Raw genomic sequence first — 18,286 nt, 5'->3', positions numbered from 1 at the left:
TACTTGGTACCAAAAATTATGTAGCTGGTACTGAATGGTTGTGGGAGTGGTTCAAGACTGTAATAGCAGGAATATAATTTAAGACTGTAAAGAGAGAGAAAGAATTACTTTTCAACTTTTGACATCCAAGGTAGAATTTTACAGTAAGGCAACTGGCTCAAAAGCCAGGCTTTTTGAGATAGTAAATTATTTTTCTACTTTAGTTTAGCATATCAAAGACCACATCTGCAGGATTCAGGTGACACGGTCTCTCCATAAATATAGAGGAAATGCCCTTTTCACATTTGAGCCATGTCCCAAATGTTAATTGTCAATGTTTACAACTATTTTATATTTTTAAAAGATTTTATTTATTTGACACAGAGAGAGAGAGACAGCTAGAGAAGGAACACAAGCAGGGGGAGTGGGAGAAGGAGAAGCAGACTTCCCGCTGAGCAGGGAGCCCGATGCGGAACTTGATCCAGGACCCGGGGGTCATGACCCGAGCCGAAGACAGACACTTAACGGCTGAGCCACCAGGCGTCCCTATTTTATTTTTTAGTATAAGTGGAAAGTTCCCTGGACCAGAGAATACCTTGTGTTTGCCTTTGGCACAAATTTACATGGACTTTTACTCTTGCCATTTGGCCTGTTGAATCAATCCACAGAATCAAACCAAATAAAAAATTTTCCTATATGATTCTTCATATTCAAAAAATATAAGTAACTCTATTTTTTACATGCGTACAAAGAAACTAAAATCCATTCTCATGGTTGGTTTGAACATTTTCCTTGAGTTTTTTTTTCTGAAATAACTTTAAACTGAGGAACACTTAAGTTGAACATATTGAGTTGCATAATAATATATTAACATGGCCAGTTCAAATAGTTATGGCCCAAAGTGACTTTTTAAGCTGGCATTATTCACTTTTCTTTAATCATTCAACTCATAAGAAATGCAAATACTAAGACATTTAAAAATGGCCAACTAGTTATATTTCTAAAGAGGAGTTAGCTGTGATTGCAGTTTTTGAATCATTCTGAGTGGTAACTGAGTAGTCTGTTTCCCATATTTGGAGCAAAGGAGGGAGGGAGGGAGGGAAGGAGGACGTTAAGTATGTTGTGGGCCCTAAACCTGTCAGTGACATTCTAGTTCTTGTGGGCTAGATCAGCGTTTCTCAACCTCTGCACTCAACTCTGCACTCTCAGTCTCTGACACTGACCGTTAGACTGGACAATTCTTTGTTGAGAGGGGGTGTCCTCTGCATTATAGGATGGTTAGCAGCATCCCTGGCTTCCACCCACTAGATGCCAGTGGTATACCTTCTCTTCAGTTGTGATAACCAAATATGACTCTGGGTATTGCCAAATCACCCTCAGTTAGGAACCAAAGGGCTAGATTTAACTAAGGCTATCCTGGGAAGACTGCATCTCCTTAACTATAGTCGAAAAGCAGGACAACTAGTTGGCTTGGTTTCTTTCTCATAATCTAGTAGCTTGATGTTACACCTAAAGCGTTGAAGAGGTAACCCAAAGAAAAGTGAATATGTTCTCCTAAGACTGAGCACTGAGAAATAAGGTATAGAATTTTTGAATCACTATATTGTACACTTAAAACTAATATAACACTATATGTTAACTATACTGGAATCAAAATTAAAAAGCTTAATAAGAAATAAAACAGCTGACATAGACTGGCTATCCCAGGGCTTTCTCAGAATACTTGTTTGTGTGTGTGTGTGTGCTTGTTGAAGGAAGGGTAAGAAATGACTCTGAGCTGTAGGTAGCTCCAGTCTACATATTCTTACCTCATAGAAACAAGTGACATAGTAAATGACCATGATCTTGAAGAGCGTTGACCCAAAAATGCAGTGAGTTAATACCATATTAATGTAAGTTTTCAGGTTTGTTAGTGATTAAATAAAAAGATCCATTCCCTAGGGTTTTGGTTGTGGCTAAATTGCTATCCTTTCTTTGCAGAGTGCTTGATTCAGAATGTTTGGAAAGATCTGAGTACTCCCTAGACATTGGGGTTCCTGAGAACTTGAAGATATAGCCTAAAGAAAAGTGAATCTTTTTTTTTTTCTTTCTAAGTCTTAGAACAGCCACAATCAATCCTAACCACGCTTAGTTACCTGAAAAATTTGAGTTATTTGCTCCACTTTAATTCATTCAAAGTCTTCAACAACTAGTTTGCCTTTTGATTAGTAGCATTATTAATTTTTAGGGCCTGCCATTATTTACTATTGGTTCTCTGCTTTTCTGACATTGGGAAAATTTACTAACCAGGTCACATTTAAAAAAAAAAAAAACCCTCCTGGCCAATATAGAGAAGAAAAGAGGTGTAGTATAGATCCTTTTAAGTTTCAGCATAAGGAGTTCTATACAAATAACACCTTTCAGTGGTTCAATCCATGAGTCGGAAATGGTTGTGTACCACTTTATGGGGCAAGAGTACATATCTTAAATTGCCTAACTGTTTGCTGTGAAGTGTTTGACTAGCTGCTTCCATCCTATGGAAAAAAAAATACTGTCAAAATAAATAATGCAGGGTAATGCAACATAATTACTCAAATATTCCAGAATCAGACTAAGGCATGCTATGTAACAAGACTTGTTTCAAAGTATTTGATTTTTCTCATTTTATTTTCTTTGTAGGATAGATTTTTTAATTTGAGAGAGAGAGTGAGCAGTGCTGGGGGGGTGGGTCAGAGGGAGAGGGTGAAGCAGGCTCCCTGCTGAGGCCGACGCAGGGCTTGAGCTCAGGATCCCCGGATCATGAGAGAGTTGAAGGCAGACGCTTAACCAACTGAGCCACCCACACACCCCATAGGATAGATTATTTTTAAATAAGGTTTTACTATCTAGAGGCTTGGCTAAAATTTGTTTCAAAACCTAGAATAAGCTTGCTTGTATGTGGAAGTTACATGTTACATGTTACATGTAACACGTACATGTTACATGTTCATTTTACATGTAAGGAAAATGCAAATAGGTAAGTGGAGAGATTTGCCTACATTTGTAAAATGAGCTTGGAAGCTCTATTCCAGGCAGATGGTGCATTTAATGACCATTCTCCATGTTTAATATCATCACTTTGGCCCCCATTTCTGGAAGCAGCATGAGAGGACATGTTAGACTTTTACCCCTTTCCACTTGATGAAACACTGAAGTATCCCTCATATTTTACGCTCTGTATATGACCATACTGCCTACCATTAGGGTCATAGAGCTGAAACATCAGGAAGCTAAGAGACTAAAAGAACTAATTTGGCTGAAAGATAACAAAATTTTTGTTTTGATAAAAAATGAGAACTATCAGCATAAGTCCTTTTACTTAGTGTCTTCAGGCTGTGTTCAAACAAAGGAAGTAACGCTGCAAATTAGAAATCCACAGTTCCTAGCTTTGCGCAGTGGTGGTATCTTAGCCACGGAGGTTTATCTGAGGCGCGATTATTGCTAATAGAAATCCACAGTTCCTTTACCTGTTCTGGCTTTAATAGACTATGTGGTCCTAGTAAATCATTTATTCTGGAATTACCTTCATTCTTCAGTCTTGTTTCTTTTGGAAAAAGTCCTAAAACATCCCATGATCACCATCAGAATGCCCAGAAGTGATCATCTCTAGGGCTGGTGAGACTGTGGGAAAAGAGAGATTTTTATTCACTCTTGGTTAGACTATAAACAACCTTCTTAGAAAGTTATCTGACAGAACTAAATAAAATTTAAAATATATATGCCCATTGAACGGCAATTCCACTTCTGCTTATTTACTAGATATAGAAATACCAGTATTTAAAGGCACACATATAAGAAATTGCTTTTGGCAACCAAGAACTGGAGACAGGCTCAATTATTGTTAATAACTGGATAATTGAACAAATTAGACCATATTAGTTCATATTCTGAATACTATGCATCTTTTGGAAGGAATAGATATAGATCTATACAAATTGACTTGGAAAGATATCCACGGTGCATTTATAAAGTGAAAAAACAGTTTACAAAATAAAATACAGTATCATCGCATTTGATATTAAATCCTTATACTTATGTATTTTTTTAATAAGAAATTTTAATGAATTTCAAATCTGGTCAATTTTAAGCAATCAGATGTTGGTTATGAATATCAGGTTAATACACTTGATACAGTTCATGTGTTTTTCTGTGTATCAGTTTCCATTCTAATTAAACAATCAGCAGTTTCCATATAACCACATTTTCAAAAAAGAGAATAACAGTGCTATATCCTGAAAAGCCATTTCCCGCTACCTTTGATGAGAGTAACCCATCGTGTACAAAGTCTTTATAGACAAACTCTGGTCTAATCTTCTTTTCCTTTATTTAAAAATTTATTTATTATTTTTATTTTTTTATTATTAACATATAATATATTATTTGTTTCAGGGATACAGGTCTGTGATTCGTCAGTTTTACACAATACACAATGTTTTATATTTGTGATAAACAAGGAAAAATATGAACGAATACATCCTAAGTTAGCAGTAGATAAATCGGAGAAAAAATTATTACTTTTTTCAAAATATATTAATACTCTTTGTATATTGCAAGAAGCACATACTTTCTTTTAAAGAAGAATATTACTTTTAATGAATAATATTTTTTCCAACATTTTATTATGAAAAGTATCAAACATACAACAAAGCTGAAATAATTTGACATTATGCATCCATATACACACCTCTTGGAATCTACCCTGTTAACATTTACTTTACTTGCTTTATCATATATCTATTTATCTATTCTTCTATCCATTCCTCATTCCATTTTATTTTCTTGATGGATTTCAAAGTAAAGTGCACACATCAGTCCATTTTCTCCTAAATTCTTCACCCTGTAAAATAATGACATTTTGGGGGCGCCTGGGTGGCTCAGTCGTTAAGTGTCCGCCTTTAGCTCAGGTCATGATCCCGGGGTCCTGGGATTGAGCCCCACATCGGGCTCCCTGCTCTGCGGGGAGCCTGCTTCTCCCTCTCCCTCTGCCTGCCGTCCCCCTCACCCCCCTGCTGCTTGTGCTCTCTCTCTCTGTCTCTCTGTCAAATAAATGAATAAATATTTTTTAAAAAATGACATTTTTATTTATATTTAAATACATTTAAAGGAAGTTGCCCTGGAGCTCTGGCTGTGGCCCCACTCACTAGGCACCTTGGATTCTTCCTTCCTGCCTCTGACATAACAGATCTTTCTGGGGGTCTACAAAATAAACCGCAATTCGGTATTGATGTTTGAGAGTAGGATCTTAGAAATATTAGAAAAATGAATACTCTTTGGGGATCTAAGACTGTCATATCTCTTAGTAAATGTTCTTTGGAATTCAATGTAAATTATATGTGCATCATGAAAATGTAAGCCAGAGATTTCCAAGGAGATTTCAGGCTTTTGGAAACATAGAAAGTGTATTGCTCGTGAAGTTAACCAGACAGAGAAAGACAAATACTGCATGGTATCACTTATTATATTTGGAATCTTAAACAAAAAATGTCAAACTCATAGAAACAGAGAGTAGAAACATGGTTTCCGGGGTCTGGTGGTGGGGAAATAGGGAGAAGTTGATAAAAGGGTACAAACTTTCAGCTATAAGATGAATAAGGTCTGAAGATCTAATGTAAACACTTGTAACACTGTATTGGATAATTGAAATTTGCTAAGAGAGTAGAACTTAAATGTTCTCTCTCTCACACACACATTATACATATATGTATGTGTGTGTGTGTATATATATATATACATATATATATATAGTGATAGATGCGTTAATTAACTAGATGGGGGAATTTTCACAATGTATATGTATATCAGATCACCACAATATACACTTTAAACATCTTACAATTTTATATTCCAGTTATACATCAATAAAGCTAAAATTAAAAAAAAAGAGTGTTTTGCTTAGAGTTCACTTACCAAAAATAGAATCCATTCTCTCTGAGCAGACAAGGTGTTATTATGTGGTATCATGTGACTTATAAAACCACTGCACGGGCTAAAGAAAATCCCCATGCTGAGATTTCAGGAAGCATTTCCAAATCCATGTGACAGAATTGGGCCAGGCAAGGTGTTGCCTCTGCCATGATCAGAAACTTCATGATACAATCAGAAAGATGTCATCATGACTATTGGTTCCAGAATGATACCTTAGCCTTTGCTAGGAATCTGCCAAAGGAGGAAACTACCTGTGGAATCAGGAAATCAGTGCTAGAGTTGCCTGTTCCAGAACCAGGCTGCCTTTGCCATACTCTGTATGAGCAACATGGAAAGCTCTTTTCCTGAAATGAATCAGTGTGCAGACTAAGATGATACTGAAATCTCACTACAAGGGGCTGTACGAAATGTTTTATGAAAAATGCTGTTGTTGACTAAAATCATCAGTTTTCTTCTTTTTGAGTACATGGCTAGACTATGTTTTTCAGTCTCCTCTGTAGTGGTATGTAGCTGTGTGTCTGTGTCCTTGCCTAGAGAAGGTAAGTGGAAACAACATATACCTTAAGGCAATGGTCATAGCTTGTCCACATTTTTTCTCTTCATTGTTGGCTGAAACCTGACCCAGCTTCAACCTGACCCAGCAAATGACAGTGCCAAAGGATGTAGAGGTACATCCTGGATTCCTGGATGACTTTGTGGAACAAAGTCCATTTGACCACTTTGGATGATTACATGAGTGAGAAAAACTTGAATCTTCTTTAAGTCACTGGAATGTTGTTTGGTTTTTTCGATTATAATAGTTCAGTCTTACCCTATATAATGCATGTGGATTTTAGCTCATTAGCTTCTGTCTGTACCTGGAATTGTTGATTGGGTTTGATGTTGAGCCAGCCAATTCACAGCGCCCTCCAAAACAGGACTCCTCCCCCTCCCTTCAAAACACATCCTTACTCTCCTCTTCTCGCTCTCCTACCTCTCATTGCATACAACCAAACGCACACGCACGTACAAACACAAACACACACACACACACACACACACACACACACACAGTCTGTCTTGTTCATTGTTGAATCATTAGTGCCTAACACAGAACCTGGTATATCCTAGGTGTTCAACAAATATTTGGTTGATGAATAAATAAAAACATCCTCACAATTAGAGAAATCGTATGGGGCTAGTTTAAAATATTGTCTTTGACATATTTCAGTGGGAAGTGTGGTTTGAAGCTTGGAAGGATTTCAACATATAGAGATGGGGTAGAGGGCATTCTGGGTGACAGAGAAGAATGCCTGAGGTATGGCAGCATGGTAGGGGTGAAGGGAGCAGTGAGTTTGCCATTGTGTTTGGTGGGAAGGCTGAAGAAAAGGGGTTTGGAACTGAGGTTAGATTCTGGCTAAGTAAATTCTTGAATGCTATGCTGGGGTAGTAATAATTTTGTAAGCCAAGAAAACATCAAAGGCTTATTTTGTCTCTGTCTTAGATTTTTACTTTAGCATTGTACTGATATGCTTGGCTCTGTCTTTTAGAAAACAAAGTGCTGGCAGTGTGGAAGAGAAGATTGGAGATGAGGGAGACAGAGGTGATTTTAATTGCCCAGGAAGGAACCATGGATGTTTAAATTGGGCAGAGGGGAAGGATAGATTTAAGGGATATTTTGGAGATAAAATTAAAAGGACTGGATGACTTCTTAGATGATGAAGAGAGCAAATATCTCATTTCTAGATTAAGATGACAATACTATTTTGACTTAACACAGGAAATAAGAAAACAAGGAAATAAAATGGGGGATGAATTAGAATTTATTTTTCATACTGTTACATTACATTTTAAGTCATGGAAGTATTAAGTAGCCAGATGGAAAGATCCATTTAGAAGTCAAGAGGCAGATTAAGATACCCGTGATTTGGACTTGGAAGCCATGAGCAGGAGAGGTTAGTATTTCTCAAAATGTGATCTGAGAACTTGTTTATCAGAGATACTGGTCTTGGGGTGTTTGTAAAAATGAAGATTCCTGGGCCTTATCACAGAATACTTGATTAGTTTCTCTGGAGGATGGGGTCCAGGAATCTGTTTTCTAAAAATATTCTTGGGTTATTTTAATTCTTTAAAACTTTTGAGAGCCATGGGTAAAGGTGACAATTAAAGCCTAATGGTATGTATATAGAATTATCTGGGAGAAAGTGAAGAGTGAGAAAGGAATATGGAGCAAGACATGGATGAGAATGATACTGGACTGAGAAACTGCAGAGTTAAAAAATCTGTTCAAAAAGGAGAAAAGAGAAGAGATTCCTGAGAATGTGGAGAAGTAGCAGTGGGAAAAGAAATGTTTTAGGGAGGTAAGGTTGGGGGGAGGCTCAAGGGAGAGCAACATCTGTAAAGAGGCCACCTAGAATGAGACAGAGAGAGGGATACTGGTCCCGTCGAAGTGTTGGTCATCACTGACCCTTGAAGCAGCAGTTTGAGTAAACTGATGTGAGTGGAATAATATGACACCAGTAAAGCATTGAAGAAACTGAGAATCGAGACCTAGACTATGTTGATATTGTTTGTAACTCAATGTAATTTCTATTTCAAATTCTCATGGAAGAGAAAATGTCAGATTAGTTAAGGATTTATCCTTGTACCTCTTTCTCCCAGGATGTACGACCTCCACTTTGTGCTCAGGTGGGCCCAGGTGGCTCTTTGCTGAGAGGTCTCTTCACGGACCTTCCGACCTGGCAGCTTTCTCTCTCCTCCTGGTCATCCTCAAGTTGGGGCGTCTGTGGGGCAGGCATAGCCTGGAGTACATAGATGCACCAAACAGACATTTTGTCTTGGAGTAAAGCCTCATTTTGGGGTTTACTCTTGAGCATCATACACCCATCCTGGAGTTCTGTTGTATACCAGGGCTATGGTGAAACACTTTTCAGACACGAGTTCTGAGTGCTTGTTTCTTCCCTGGAAGCCCTCTACATTTTTGCTTATCTGGGGTGTAGTGAAAAAAATAGATGAAATTGAGGAGAAAACTGCAGTTCAGAGGATTAAGCTCACTTGTACAAAATTCCGTACGTGGCTAATGAGTTGTGGGGTGATCTGACCACTCAGGCTGCCATCTTCCTATTTGGGGGAAAGCAGAATATGCCAAGGGAGAAAAACAGATGGCTGTTATCTGCCAATAACCGATGGCAGGGTCTTGGATAAATTAGGAGAGGATAGGATTAAGAGTATAGCTGGAGGAATTAATTAAAGACATTTAGTAAACGGGATGTAAGAAACTCAAGCAGAAGTATTTCAGGCAAAAGATTATAAACATATGGAATCAGATAATAAAGCTAACTGAATCAGCATGCAGACAAAGTGATTAGTTAAAGAAAGACATCTGGAAGAGGAGAGAAATAAGAGAAACAGAGGAAATAAAAGGTAGGGTTGAGATCAACCAGAATATGTTGGTAAAGTCAGATGATTTTTTTTCTCCTTTGCTTTACCTACATTATGTCTTTCTTAACCGTAATCCCTAATATTGCACAATTCAACATGTTATATTTGTTTCTGGAAATATCTAAGAGCTATATAAATACATTTCCCAAAGCAAATGATTCAAAGAAGATCAGTGTTTTTCATGGCTAACTTAACATGTGTTTGGCTTCCCACCAAAGTCTAGATCTTATGTTTGTGATTACATATCTTGGGCCACAAAAATAAAAAAAATGGTTATTTAACATGGTTTTCTTTGTTTTTAAGATTTTATTTATTTATATGTCAGAGAGAGAGAGAGAGAGAGAGAGAGAAAGAGTGCACAAGCAGGGGAATCATCAGGCAAAGGGAGAGGGAGAAGCAGACTCCTTGCTCAGCAAGGAGCCTGATGCGGGACTCGATCCCAGGGTCGTGGGATCATGACCTGAGCTGAAGGCAGACGCTTAACCGACTGAGCCACCCAGGTGTCCCTTAACATAGTTTTCTATAGCAACAAGAAACAATATCTAGTAAAGTGCCACTACAAATATCTTTCATCATGCTCTTCTCATCATGTTAAAACGTGGAATAAGGCAATTTTTATGATGAGGGATTGAGGTGCATTATCCTTTTGTTTTTTGTTACTCTGGGAAGTAATAGCATCTGTATGAATGATGAGAATATCTCATTTTCCATGGATTCTTCTCATCTGCGTTTGCGTGGTCGCGTAGATGGCTTCTGATGTGATATGCCTGGGAGGAAGCACCGAAGAAAGGCCTGCAGCCTGCAAACATCCTCCCCTCTAGCTGGCTGGATTTCAGAATCACTGATTGCTGTCATTTTCCAAAAGGACAAGAGACCCAGCAAGCGAATAGATTTTATGATAAAATATATCCTCATTGCCTTAAGAACCTGTTGTTGACTCACAGGGACGTTGGGAAACCAAGTCCTTGGACGGGAACATTGTATAGCTCAATTTTCTTTGGCACAAAAGAGAGCAACAGTACAGAATCACTCTGATCAGACAAAGTTGGAACAAAGGAATCTGTGGTTGGGAGCTCTGTCATTTCCAAGTTTTATGATAAAGTATGTGTGGTACAAAAGGCTATGACTCTGAGCAAGCCGTTGTCCTCAGACTGGTTTCTGAGGAAAATAATCTGCTCAAAGTATCCTTTAATGTGGATCAACACCAGATTGTTTTCTCTTTAAACTCTCAAAGACTGGATAGCTTAGGAGAACCGAAAGGACTTCAAAGTCACGTTATTATAGTTTTATATATATATATATATATATATATATAAAATATATATTATATATATATTTTTTTCAATAAGTATTTATTGAGCAATTACTAAGTGCCATACTCTATGCTAGGTGGTGGAAACAAAAACAAAAAAGCTGACATTTTGGTCTTTGAAAATTTCAGTGTTTAATGGGAAAAGAAGGACATGCAAACACCGAAAATAATTTTAAAAATAAAATAATAAAATAAAGTCTTATAAGCAATAGCTTAGACTACCTATACAAAGTATTATGGGAACACAGAATAATGTTTAACTTTTCCTAGAAGGAATTCAGAAAGATTCAGAGAAATTGAGTTGGGTGAGTTTAATTTTTCAAAGGAGCAGAGGAGTTTCACTCTAGGAAGAGAGAGCAAAAGCTCATTAAGATAGTAGTACTGCAGTGGACTGAGCTTTTGTGTTGCCCTGAAATTCATATGTTAATCCCTAATGTGATGGTATTTGAAGGGGAGGCCTTTAGGAGGTAATGAGGTCATGAATGTGGAGGCCTTGTGATGGGATTAGTGCCCTTACAAGAAGAGGTGAGAGATAATTGCTTTCCTCTCTCTCTCTCTCTGCTCTTTGCCATGTAAAGATATAGCAAGAAGATGACCATTTACAAACTCACCGTATCAAGGATCTGTGGGTTCCTTGACCTTGGACTTCCTAGCCTCCAGAACCCTAAGAAATAAATGTCTGTTGTTTAAGCCACCAAGTCTGTGGTATCTTGTTGTAACAGCCTGAGCTGATTAAGACAAGTACTCACTAACCCATCAGAACGGATGGCATAAATCATAGTGGTTAGTTGTCACTAAGCAAGGGCTAAGAGATGGCCACGCTCAATGGATAAATTTCACAAGGCTGGTATGAGGTATTTTCCAGGGAGGATGGTCCAGTATTAATGGGGGCCCTAAACATCATGAAGGCATTGAGAAACTTGGTGTGTGAGCAGCGGGCATGGGAGAAAAGGTGCTGATAAAAAGATGGGAAAGGCCAATAAAAATAAATTTTGCCTTCTTCATAATTTTTCTTAGCATCAGTTCTAATCAATTTCAGCCCACAAGAACCCATGTATCCAAATCAAGATGACATTAAAAATATGGAAAGATCAAAATCAATACCCATGGCTCTAATAAAGAGCTGAACTCAGCATGTACCATAGAGGGTGTCAAGATCTAACTCCAGGCCTTTTAAATTCTGCAGAGTGATGAGCTTTGAAAGCATGCTGTGTCTGCTCCAGAATTTCAAGTAACTTTTGTAAAAAGTCAGAGCATACTCCTGGCACCCTAGTTGTGCCTAATTTCTTACAGACAGTGTTAGTTTATAAAGCCGTGTGTATGTGTGTGTGTATTTGCTTGCTTTGAGCTTTTTGGATTGTATCTGCCTTATAGACATGAAAGGTCACATTGAGGTCACAGAGATTTTGTCTTAGAAAAGCAGCCACTGACTGGTTCTCCGGAGAACATCTCAACAGTAACACTCTGTTAGGGGTTGTGAGGCATCATGAAAATATGCCCCCAAATCTCTCTTTCAAGAGTGCTATTTAGATGCCAGAAGTAATACTGCATTTCTCAGAATTAACAGAATTGCTAGACACTTCTCTAAGATAATAGGTAGGCGTGAATTTTTTTAATTTAAGTTTTTAATTTTTTTAAATTAAAAAAATCTTAACATGAGAATTTGGCAATGTATGTGGAAAGCAAATGCAGTGTAAAACAGTAGTTTCATGAGAGGCAAAGGGACTTTACAGGTAGATAACAAGAAACAGCTTTCTTGTTCAGAGAGACAGAGAATGAGTCTATATCACAGAGTGTCCTGCTTTCTGAAGAACACAATTTCTATATCTCCTGGGTATAAAGAGAACTTTCGACCAAGTTATCATGGAATCAATCTTAGTTTCTGATAAAGGGATGTCTCGCTTTATTGAACACTTTGAAGAGGAGAGGGCTCTCCCTGGGCCCTAGAAGTTACACCATAAGAGTGGGCCTCATTCTCAAATCTTTATAACAATCTTATTCTATATGTGAGAACACAGGTTCTGAGAGCTGGAATAACTTGGCAGATGTGGATTTGAACTCATCTCGGCCTGCCTCTAGGGCTCCGAATTTCTTCCCCATCTTGCAGCTTCCCTTGATGACTCACTTTTCTGCTTGGAAGCTCACCTTGCCATATGTCTTCTTTGTAGAACCCTGATGACGGCCAAGGCCCAATTCTGGGGACTGGGGAGAGAACACCTGAGAAGTGAAAGCAAACTTCTCCCAGGTGATGGGGGACTCTGACAGGTTCTTGAGGCACATGTCACTGTGTGATGTGTCAATGCTTTACATATATCGACTTGATTCATCTTCACCGAATCTTGTGAGGTAGGTGCTATTAGTATCACTCTCATTTTGCAGATAATTTTCCCAAGGTCCCACAATGAGTATTGGAAGTGGTGGCATTTGAAACCAGGTAGTCTGACTCCAAAGCATGTGATTTTCATCATCATGTGATACATACATGCATATCGGCAGTATGTTTCTATTTCCTTCACCTATAGTGTAAGAAAAGGGCCATAAAAATGGTCTACACAAAGTCTAAAGTGGATCAACTGAGTGATCGTATCTTCTGTGAGTTTAATATAAGGGCTTCTAGAAGACTCTAGGGTATCAGAAGGATTTTGACAGTAAGGTGGTCCTCTAATGCCAGAGTGAAGTGGCTATGTTAAGTTGGGCGGGCTCTTTGGTAAAAGACCAGCCAAGGAGCAGTAGGAACATTAGCCGAAAGCTCAGCAGGGGGCAGTGTAGAGGATGGGTTAACAAGGACCCTCCATATGGCTCCTAGAGGGGATCTCTATTCAAAAACATAGTCCTTTCTCCCACTACATCTATATGAGACAGGCTTCTTCAGAGAAACAGAATCAGTAGAAGATTTATAAGATTTTAATTTTATTTTAATATATTTATATTACATGCAGTGTAAATATATTTTATTTATATAAAGGAAATTTGTTAGGATGAATTGGCTTCTAAGATTATGGAAGCTGAGAAGTCCCACAATCTGCTATCCGCAAGCTGGAGACCCAGGAGGACTGCTGGGGTAATTCAGTCCGAGTTCGAAGACCTGAGAACCAGGGGAACCAATGGTTTAAATCCTCAGTGCTGGAGAAAATGAGAGACATCCCAATTCGAGCAGGGAGACAAGCAGCAAAAACAGGCTAATTCCTCTTTTTTTCAGCTTTTGTTCTCTTCACATCCTTAACAGATTGGATAATGCCCATCCACAGTGGGGAAGGCATACTACTTTACTGAGTCCAATTCAAATGCTTTTCTCATCCGGAAACACTCTCACACACACATCCAGAGATAATGTTTAATGTGTGTACCCTGTGGCCGGTCAGTTGATACATAAAATTAATCATCACTACATTCTAAGCTGCCAAAAGATGAGGGCCATGTCAGAATATTCCCCATTCCCTTCTTTTCGGGCCATGTGGGTTAACATTCCTCTGTATAAATTTGCCAAAGACAAAAACTAGTAATCCCAACCACGTGTCATTAAATAGTGATTATTTATTTTTTATAACTAAGAAGCCCTTGTTACAACAGGACACCAGTTATATCAAGGGGAGATCAGGGGCCAGCTATGTCCTCAGCAGACTGTGCAGGATGCCCTGAGCATCCCTTCCTTCCCATCACTGTTGCATCATCTTTGCTGCTCTGACATCTAAATTGCAGCCAGAAAAAGGGGCATCATTGACAGGAGGTCTGTTGGTGAGAACCCAAACTGCAGAGACTCCAACTCAGTTCTTCACTTCATGGTTCCAGCGTCTTTGGAGTTAACTCAAAATGACTTCTGTCTATTTATTCATTGGTCAGGTAAGAATGGGATAATATGCATTATCATAATACTAACAAGCAAGGATGGAGGCCAAGTCTGCTCTCTTCTGAGCTGAAGTCAGAATGGAAATCCAGGGGCTGGATGCTACCGCTGTTTTATAAGTTGCTGCCACAAGCAAGCCTGGAAGAGAGCAGGAAGTAAAGGTTACATGAATTATTCAATGACTGGAGGGCTTAGGAGAACATTACAACTGTCAGGCTTATCATTTTCATTGATAACCTTCCCAATATCATGAGTCTGAGAATTAGGGTTGATTTTTTTGTTTATAAAGACTATTTGCTAGGGTAAGGGTTACAGAATGAAAGTACCCCTGCAGGCATTGAAAATGGCAAATTGCAAAATGGTGAGGCTCTGAACATGCCAGGAATTTAAAACATTCCCTATAGACTAATACTAAAAAGTGAGGAACTGAAGACATAGAGGCAAATTAAGAGCTTGTGCCAGTAAATAACAGCTCATACAGGGATGACAACTGTGAGCATGAGAAGCAAGAGACAAATGTGAAGACACTCACTGAAGCAGAGCGGACAAGATTCACCAAATGGTATAACATGGCAAATGAAAGAATTAAAGGATGCAAAAGATGATTCTAACATACTGAGCCAGGGGAAGGTGATAACTTTGATAGAAAGTAAACACCAAAGAAGGAGCAAATCGAGATGAGAGGGTGCTGACACCAGAATGAGACAGATTAAGTTCAAGACCATGAGGGGAAATCCCAGGACAAATGCCTAGAGTGGGTGGTTGGCAGTGTGACTCTGGATGTGACAAAGAGATTCTCTCTGTGAGGAAAGTAGAGAGCTTTGGAGAAGTCCTGAGAAGAGACTGGAAGTGACCTAGCAGTTTAATCTAGATCATTTGATGCCACAATATTAAAGAGGAAAGGACAATTGAAGCAAGACGCCAATAACCTCAAATCTTGCAGACAAAGAAGGGGATTTGAGGGATAGAAAATTTTGCTGGATTTGATCACAATAAAAGAGGTATCTGTGTGGAGCAGAAACCAGACTGTAAGGGGTGAAGGAGTAAAACCAAGGCCTCAGGGGCCACGGGTTTAGACTAATTTTCAGTATTTTGATAATGAAGGAAAAGAGACTGCTATGGTGATTGCCTGGCGGGCCAGCCCTACAGAGGGAAAGATTTTAGACAAAGATCTAAAATCTTTTGACTCCGGTCATGATCTCAGGCTCCGCCCTTGGGTGTGGAGCCTGCTTAAGATTCTCCATCTCCCTCTGCCTCTCTCCCAGCCCCACCTCTGGTACATTCTCTCTGAAATCAAAACCAAACCAAACCTTGTAATTATGTACATTATGCTAATATTTGATACACTTAAGTTATGAAGCAGGTAGGTTTAAATAGTGGCTTGCAAAATGATAAGGAATAATTGTTCCCTCATTTAGTTTTTTTATTGTTATGTTAATCGCCATACATTACATCATTCAGTTTTGATGTAGTGTTCCATGGATTCATGATTATGTTTGTGCATAATACCCAGTGCTCCACGCAGAACGTGCCCTCTTTAATACCCATCACCAGGCTAACCCATCCCTCCCACCCCCCTCCCCTCTAAAACCCTCAGTTTGTTTTTCAGAGTCCATCATCTCTTATGGTTCGTCTCCTCCTCCGATTTCCCCCCCTTCATTCTTCCCCTCCTGCTATCTTCTTTTTTTTTTCTTAACATATATTGCATTATTTGTTTCAGTGGTACAGATCTGTGATTCAACAGTCTTGCACAATTCACAGAGTTCACCATAGCACATACCCTCCCCAATGTCTATCACCCAGCCACCCCATCCCTCCCACCCCCCACCACTCCAGCAACCCTCAGTTTGTTTCCTGAGATTAAGAATTCCTCATATCAGTGAGCGCATATGATACATGTCTTTCTCTGATTGACTTATTTCAGTCAGCATAACACCCTCCAGTTCTATCCACGTCGTTGCAAATGGCAAGATCTCATTCCTTTTGATGGCTGCATAATATTCCATTGTGTATATATACCACTGCTTCTTTATCCATTCATCTGTCGATGGACATCTTGGCTCTTTCCACAATTTGGCTATTGTGGACATTGCTGCTATAAACATTGGGGTGCACGTACCCCTTCGGATCCCTACATTTGTATCTCTGTGGTAAATACCCAGTAGTGCAATTGCTGGATCGTATGATAGCTCTATTTTCAACTGTATGAGGAACCTCCATACTGTTTTCCAGAGTGGTTGCACCAGCTTGCATTCCCACCAACAGTGTAGGAGGGTTCCCCTTTCTCCGCATCCCCGCCAACATCTGTCATTTCCTGACTTGTTGATTTTAGCCATTCTGACTGGTGTGAGGTGGTATCTCATTGAGGTTTTGATTTGGATTTCCCTGATGCCCAGCGATGTTGAGCACTTTTTCATGTGTCCGTTGGCCATTTGGATGTCTTCTTTGGAAAAATGTCTGTTCATGTCTTCTGCCCATTTCTTGATTGGATCATTTGTTCTTTGGGTGTTGAGTTTGATAAGTTCTTTATAGATTTTGGATACTAGCCCTTTATCTGATATGTCATTTGCAAATATTTTCTCCCATTCTTTCGGTTGTCTTTTGGTTTTGTGGACTGTTTCTTTTGCTGTGCAAAAGCTTTTTATCTTGATGAAATCCGAGCAGTTCATTTTTGCCCTTGCTTCCCTTGCCTTTGGCGATGTTTCTAGGAAGAATTTGGGGCAGCTGAGGTCGAAGAGGTTGCTGCCTGTGTTCTCCTTTAGGATTTTGATGGACTCCTGTCTCACATTTAGGTCTTTCAACCATTTGGAGTCTATTTTTGTGTGTGGTATAAGGAAATGGTCCAGTTTCATTCTTCTGCATGTGGCTGTCCAATTTTCCCAACACCATTTGTTGAAGAGACTGTCTTTTTTCCATTGGACATTCTTTCCTGCTTTGTCAAAGATGAGTTGACCATAGAGTTGAGGGTCCATTTCTGGGCGCTCTATTCTGTTTCATTGATCTATATGTCTGTTTTTGTGCCAGTACCATACTGTCTTGATGATGACAGATTTGTAATAAAGCCGGAAGTCCGTAATTGTGATGCCGCCAGCTTTGCTTTTCTTTTTCAACATTCCTCTGGCTATTTGGGGTCTTTTCTGGTTCCATACAAATTTTAGGATTATTTGTTCCATTTCTTTGAAAAAAGTGGATGGTATTTTGATGGGGATTGCATTGAATGTGTAGATTGCTCTAGGTAGCGTTGACATCTTCACAATGTTTGTTCTTCCAATCCATGAGCATGGAACGTTTTTCCATTTCTTTGTGTCTTCCTCAATTTCTTTCATGACTATTTTATAGTTTTCTGAGTACAGATCCTTTGCCTCTTTGGTTAGATTTATTCCTAGGTATCTTATGGTTTTGGGTGCAATTGTAAATGGGATTGACTCCTTAATTTCTCTCTTTTCTGTCTTGTTGTTGGTGTATAGGAATGCCACTGATTTCTGTGCATTGATTTTATATCCTGCCACTTTACTGAATTCCTGTATGAGTTCTAGCAGCTTTGGGGTGGAGTATTTTGGGTTTTCCACATACAGTATCATATCATCTGCAAAGAGTGAGAGTTTGACTTCCTCCTTGCCATTTTGGATGCCTTTGATTTCTTTTTGTTGTCTGATTGCTGTGGCTAGGACTTCTAATACTATGTTGAATAGTAGTGGTGATAGTGGACATCCCTGCCGCGTTCCTGACCTTAGGGGAAAAGCTCTCAGTTTTTCCCCATTGAGAATGATAATCGCTGTATGTTTTTC

At 39.0% G+C, this 18,286-nt stretch overlaps 1 non-coding gene and 1 pseudogene across 1 annotated transcript; both read left to right on the top strand.

Moving 5' to 3' along the window:
* LOC113920380 overlaps positions 1-18,286 on the top strand; it is a 48,678-nt pseudogene that overhangs the window by 23,452 nt on the left and 6,940 nt on the right.
* On the top strand, positions 3,382-3,517 carry LOC113921080. Its single transcript, XR_003519490.1, has one exon. It is a non-coding gene; the product is annotated as a U4 spliceosomal RNA (small nuclear RNA).

This window comes from Zalophus californianus, chromosome 3 (assembly GCF_009762305.2).
Source record: "Zalophus californianus isolate mZalCal1 chromosome 3, mZalCal1.pri.v2, whole genome shotgun sequence".
NCBI classification, from domain to species: domain Eukaryota; kingdom Metazoa; phylum Chordata; class Mammalia; order Carnivora; family Otariidae; genus Zalophus; species Zalophus californianus.
The sequence above is the reverse complement of the archived record's forward strand: the minus strand, read 5'-3'. Positions and strand labels throughout refer to the sequence as shown.